Source organism: Siphateles boraxobius, unplaced genomic scaffold, assembly GCF_051911475.1.
Source record: "Siphateles boraxobius isolate OS27281-9 unplaced genomic scaffold, OSU_SipBor_1 198, whole genome shotgun sequence".
Classification (NCBI taxonomy): Eukaryota; Metazoa; Chordata; class Actinopteri; order Cypriniformes; family Leuciscidae; genus Siphateles; species Siphateles boraxobius.
Genome location: NW_027508808.1, coordinates 79,001 through 85,000, shown reverse-complemented (window position 1 = coordinate 85,000; position 6,000 = coordinate 79,001). Strand labels below are relative to the sequence as shown.

The following is a 6,000-nucleotide window of genomic DNA, read 5'->3' as shown; positions in this document are numbered from 1 at the left end:
CATATATCAACACGGTAAGTCCTCTCTCATCACATGTGTTTATTTGTGTGAGTAATGGAAATGTGAACACTCCTTTAGTGATGCACATTATATTGATAATATTTTGTTTATTTTCTAAACTTTTTTTTAAAGGTACTTTATCTTATTTTAATGATGTTTACAGATAGGTTTTTTGGACTAAAACAACTTCTCCACAGCCCTCTTCAACTCTTATTGTCATATAAAAACAAATTTACTGTTTTTAATATAAATCTTAGGCCTTCAACGATGAAAACTTAACTGCTTTTGGAACTTTGACGATTAATAAAACAACAAACGTGTCCATCAGAAAATATGATGAATATATCCGGTACAGTTTTCAGTTCCAGCATAATTTGAACGACAGGGGTTTCTCACATGTCATCCACCAGTCGTTCGCGAATGCGCATGCGCCTGTGGACAGTCTTCAGTGGGTACTGGGTAGGGTACTCTCTGTGCAGTACAGTGATGAATGGTGACCCCACTGAAGGAACCTTCCGAAAACAGCGACCGAAAGATTTTAATATTATTGGGAGCTAAAAGAAGCGATTGTTTCCATTCCGCGTATTTCAACGTGACGCTGAAATCAGTGAAGTAATCTAACGGCGCTTCCCACTAGAAGAGCAAAGACGCCCGTGCGCGCGCAGTGAATGTCTCAACTTTCCCCGTATGATGTGACTGTACAGCGAGCTCGATCTGGGAGGAGAGGGAGGACTATCCGCACTATCATTGTGTTTTTTATCTGTATCTAGATACGCGCATGCTGGTAAGTTGATTTACGTTTCATACAGTAAGTTTAGCTTTATTCTCGCTGCCTTTATTCTCCATGTTGATGAGACCCGAACATGCTGTCTATGTAGGCAGTTCACTAAGTTTTGAGACATAGTCTACATCTGTGGCCTCGAGCTGAAACTGAAAAATAATACAGTTATTTTTGAGCAGTTCTCGACATTGTTTTCGACATAATGTCTTGTCAGCAAGACCAGATTCTTACATTGTTTCCAGTGTAACAGAACGTTATCATAGAACATATAATGTTACATTGTTTCCAATGTTAAAGTGTAACATTGTCAAAGACCTCTTATATCTCTTTTTTTTAATGTAAAACAAATATTTATCGGATACGAACCTTTTAAAGGCGTTGTTGCCAGTTGATTATGCAATATCTATCCGTTAGTTGGTGATGAAGTTAGTCTAGTCTATTTGGTTTTCTGACATTTACCTGACGCTTTAATCGGTAACACTTTAAAATACTGCTCCCTCAATAATTGAAAACTACATTACAAATGTGAAATGCTAGTAACTACTATTAACTAACAAGAAACTCGAAAGAAGGATGTCATCACAACGTTAAAAAAGGCTTACATTGACTCTGACAGTTTTCATTTTTCATGTTTCAAAGAGTTATCATGAATACTGATCCAAATCATTAGCAACTCATTCTAATGAAGGATTTGGACATACTTTAGTCATTACTAGTGGGTTACCATGATCGTCACTTTAAAATGAACATTATACACATTAGTTTTGAACCTGTATTTAGTAGCTCTTAGTAGTCATCTGGGAGGTATGAACAAATATTATTGATAACGAACTACCACAACCGAGCGTTATAAATGACTAATTCGTTAATTCTTGTTAGTTACTTGAATGTTAATAGCTCGTTACTCATTTGTTTCTGTGTAGCTATTCATAAATGATAGAACAGTATTGTACTCTTACAGGTTTACGATGGTTTTAACTGGTCTTGTTGGTCTCCCAGACTGGCCAAGCTAGTCTTTATCTGGCCTATCAGCAAAGGAAAGTATCCAAACCCCTTTAAAACCAGCCAACAGACCAGTAAAAGTCATACTAAGATGTCTTTCTGGTCTTAGCTGAGTTATGCTGGTCTACTCTCCAAGTCTGCAAAGATGTTCATATGGTCTAACTGCCATTTATCTGGTTTGGCTAAGGTGACCAGGACCCAGGATCTCCTAAAACCAGGATAGGAGACCAGCTAAGACCAGCTTCATCTTTTAGCAGTGTGCACTCCTTTCTTTGCTAAACTCCTTTTATTTAATGCGTCTTTTACGCTGTTAATACAAACTGTGAATCAGCTGAAATTACGCCCAGTGTCAATATTTATCTATGGCATTTTGCAAGGCAAATATAAGATGTTGTCTTGCAAACAGGTTTGTTAGACATAAATGCAAATATGTCAGACACATTTTAAGTATAATGTTTGAAACCGTTTTTTAGTCATAAATGTAAAGTTGATTTGTTTATTAGTATTAGTATTATGTATCATTATAATAATGTTATTATCTACAGTTCTTGACATCATCCTAGAGTCATTCTTACTGAATGCACGGGCACAGACCAATTGTAACGTGAATTTGTCTGACCTCCGGTGTCATCCACAGTTGTTTTAGCTGCACAAAAGCAGCCTTTTATAATGCTTAAAGGGATAGTTCACCCAAAAATGAAAATTAGCCCATGCAGGGTTCTACGGTATCACATTTTTTATTATGAGCACTTGTCCTCTTAATTAAAAAAAAATAGGAGCACAGACAATTAAAATGTTTTTTTTTCTTAAACGACAAAATTTTACTGTGCCACATACTGTATACCATGCACAAGTATGGAGAGCATGAGAAAAGAGAATTCAGAAACACAGCGTGTGACAGAAGTTTACCTTATAAATATTTAAAATTTTCAGTTTTAGAAAAACAATTTCACTGGCTGTCCTCAGAAAACACAAAAAAACATGCATACATTCATACATTTCATATGCCCCAGGGCTCCAGACTAACTTTTCCACTGGTTGCACTGGTGCTACCAACTTTCTCAGTTGGTCGCACCAGCATATGATTTGGTCGCACTTTTTTTTTTGTTTTTTTTTTTGCTACATGCCATGGGATTAATCAATGCATGTTGGTGAATAGTGGTTTTAATGGACCAAGGCTAGCAAAGGCTTTCTGGGTTGCAGCAGAAATACCTGTAGGCTAATATATTAATTATCATTGCCAAATTTCAGGATTTTCATGGATTTTGGACAGTAATTTTAATCTGTAATTTTAAGCATTTTACATTTGAATTATATACAATCTATATAAAATCTCAAATTTATTTATTTCTATCTATCTATCTATCTATCTATCTATCTATCTATCTATCTATCTATCTATCTATCTATCGGTGTATTATCATCTTTCTATCTTTTAAAAACCATTAAACATTCAAATGTATGCATTGCATTTTAAAAGATTAGAGTATTATAATAAACTGATACAGATTTTTCGTTATCAAAGTTTATAGTTTTAACAAAAAGCAGAAATCTCACACTCCTTACCTTCTGCATTTTATAATAATTTCCTTTTCCTCTGTCGAGCGATCATGAGTGTAATCGTTCGACAGAGGAAAATATAACCGCTGAAAAGACGTAGGAGGAAGGGGCTCTGTGTTTCGTGAGACCATTTTTATCATTTTTATATGCCTTAATTCGTGAATTCGTAATTGGTGCGTTTCACCATCAGTGTGAAATGCGCGTGACGTCTACGTTCGTCAATAAATAAAATGCACGTGTCTTGCGGAAGAACATTGTGGACGGAACTTCTCTCCGTCAATGTCTATGGCGAGTCACGCAGGCATTGGGCTACTCCGCAGCCGAGACGACCCCGGGATAAAATAGTCCGAATATATAAACACTTATTATAGGCGTACCGTAGTGATTCAGAATAAGTCAAAAACACGGTTTGGAAAATGGATTCATGATGTAGCCTACTCGTTCACTTTGAACAAATGCGACCACATAACATTTTAACTCGCACATTCTCAAAAAATGGTCGCAGTCTGGAACCCTGTGCACAAATACACAATGCACAGACGCTGAAGTGTAGTCCTAAAATGTATTTAAATGGACAGTCACCAAAAAATAAAAATTATGCCATTTACCAACCCAAATGTCGTTATAGACCGATAATATTGAAAATACCTTCAAGTGTGTTCTGAAAGAATGATAATAAATGAATAATAAATTTAATGATAACAGAATAAATTCCTTATTAAAGCCCTAAATTAGGGCTGCAGCTATCGATTCTTTTTGTAGGCTAATCGATTAATCTAGCACTTAATCGATCGATTAATCGAGTATTCGGATATTTTTTTGTGTGTGTGTTTTATTAACAGAATAGTTATTTTAAACTTGTGTCTATTTCCGTTAAAGCTGTTATTCGTTTTATACTATAAGTTATATAGTATGCAAGTTATAAAGCTATCTCATATGTGAATTTTCCTTTAAGATTTTATAATATAACCACTCTAAGCATCTAAGCATATTTTTGTATTCTGGTAGTTTAACGCTGAAGAAGAGCTGTAACGTGACTTGTTGTTGAAAAAGCTGACGCACTTTTTGTTCCGTGTGTTTTAACTGAAAAATGAGTAGGCTACTCCGAATCTTTATTAAAAACCAACAGGCTGGGGACTTTAATTTTTTGTTGTTGTCTGTAACTATTTGTCAGACGTGAAATACAAACAAGGTTTCGCAAAAACTGCAATACAATATTTGTTCCTCCATCACGTCCCGGTGTGTACAGTGAATGCATGCTGAAATTATTGTTGCGTGGCTACATAAAAGTTTAAGCATATGTGATGCATTGCTGCAATCGGTCTGACTGACGTGTGCTTTTTTTAGGCTATACTCTCTTGCAATTGAACGTGATAGTTACGTTTACTACTTAAAAATGTCATCAAAGCTAAAAATCATATCTAGTCAAACCGCATCACGACATCGCTACAAATACAGTATGGGATTAAAATCAGCGAACATCAATAGGCTTAGACCCCGTTACCTTGTTTCAGTGAGTTAAGTGTATTAAGTGTGTAATGATCCCACACTTTAGACAATTTCTGCCGTTTATTTACATATTTATTCTCAGCAATCGCGCCAACTAAATTCAAAATATATGCTTCCTGAACAGGTCCGTGTGAATAAACGGTCCGTGTGAAACAATCAAATCCCTGCGCCGCGCGTATAGTGCGCGTCATAGGAATTTAACAAGGCTTCGAGGCAGAGTTTTGTAATCTTGTAATTTTTGTAATCGAGTAACTCGAGTAACTCGAGGAATCGTTTCAGCCCTACTCTAAATTTACATCTGCACTCACTGCTGAACACAATTATTGTTGTCGTACGTAGGGTTGATATCTACACAGTTTTTCTTCTGAAACAAAATTAATGGCCCAAATATTATGAATGGGATCTCTTCTTTGGCAATTATGTATGCAGTGTTGAATTAGATTTTTAGTTGTCGGAGAGCTTCTGCTCATGAATATGTCCCTGCAGCGTAAATGACGCTGGGAATTGCCGTGCTTCACTAGCGATTCTTGCTTGAAGTGTGAATGTCCGCACACAAACATTGTTGGCCCTGCTAACTCTGCACCAGCTTCTTTGCAGTATTTGCACAGCATAACATCTTTATCTTGCTCGTATTGTAGCCACGGAAAAGTGTCTAGGCATTGTTTTTTTCAACCTGTACTGTTTAACGTTACCCGTCACTGATATTTTCTGCTTCTTACAAGGAACAACAGCACCAACCTCTTGTTCTTGTTCAACGTCTTGTTCTTTTTGACTGAAATGGTCGCATTGTAGAGCCCTGCCATGATTTACTCACCCTGAAGTCATCCTAGGTGTATATGACATTCTTCTTTCAGACGAATACAATCGGAGTTATATTATCCATCCGTGATAAAAGTGCTCGAAACGTCTCCGGGGGGTTAATAAAGGCCTTCTGAAGTGAAGCGATGTATTCGTGTAAGAAAAATATCCATATTTAAAACTTTATCGACTAAAATAACTAATTTTCATTTTTGGGTGAACCATCCCTTTAATATCGCAAACTAGTATTTCTTATCATATTATTTTAATTAATTACAGTATTGTATTCATCATCTCATTGTTTTGTAGCACAAACAGTTTTACCATTTTCTGCACTTTGATAATACTTC

The 6,000-nt window shown here is 36.1% G+C and overlaps 1 protein-coding gene across 3 annotated transcripts in view; it reads left to right on the top strand.

Moving 5' to 3' along the window:
* st3gal4 (ST3 beta-galactoside alpha-2,3-sialyltransferase 4) overlaps positions 1-6,000 on the top strand; it is a 53,661-nt gene that overhangs the window by 294 nt on the left and 47,367 nt on the right. The window contains exon 1 of one of the 3 annotated variants that reach the window (XM_077235527.1): positions 1-14. This exon is cut by the window's left edge and continues 294 nt beyond it. The gene's annotated coding sequence lies outside the window, so the exon portion shown is untranslated. Of the gene's footprint in view, positions 15-412; positions 785-6,000 lie in introns of those variants that run through there. The other 2 variants (XM_077235528.1, XM_077235526.1) reach the window with 2 other exon arrangements.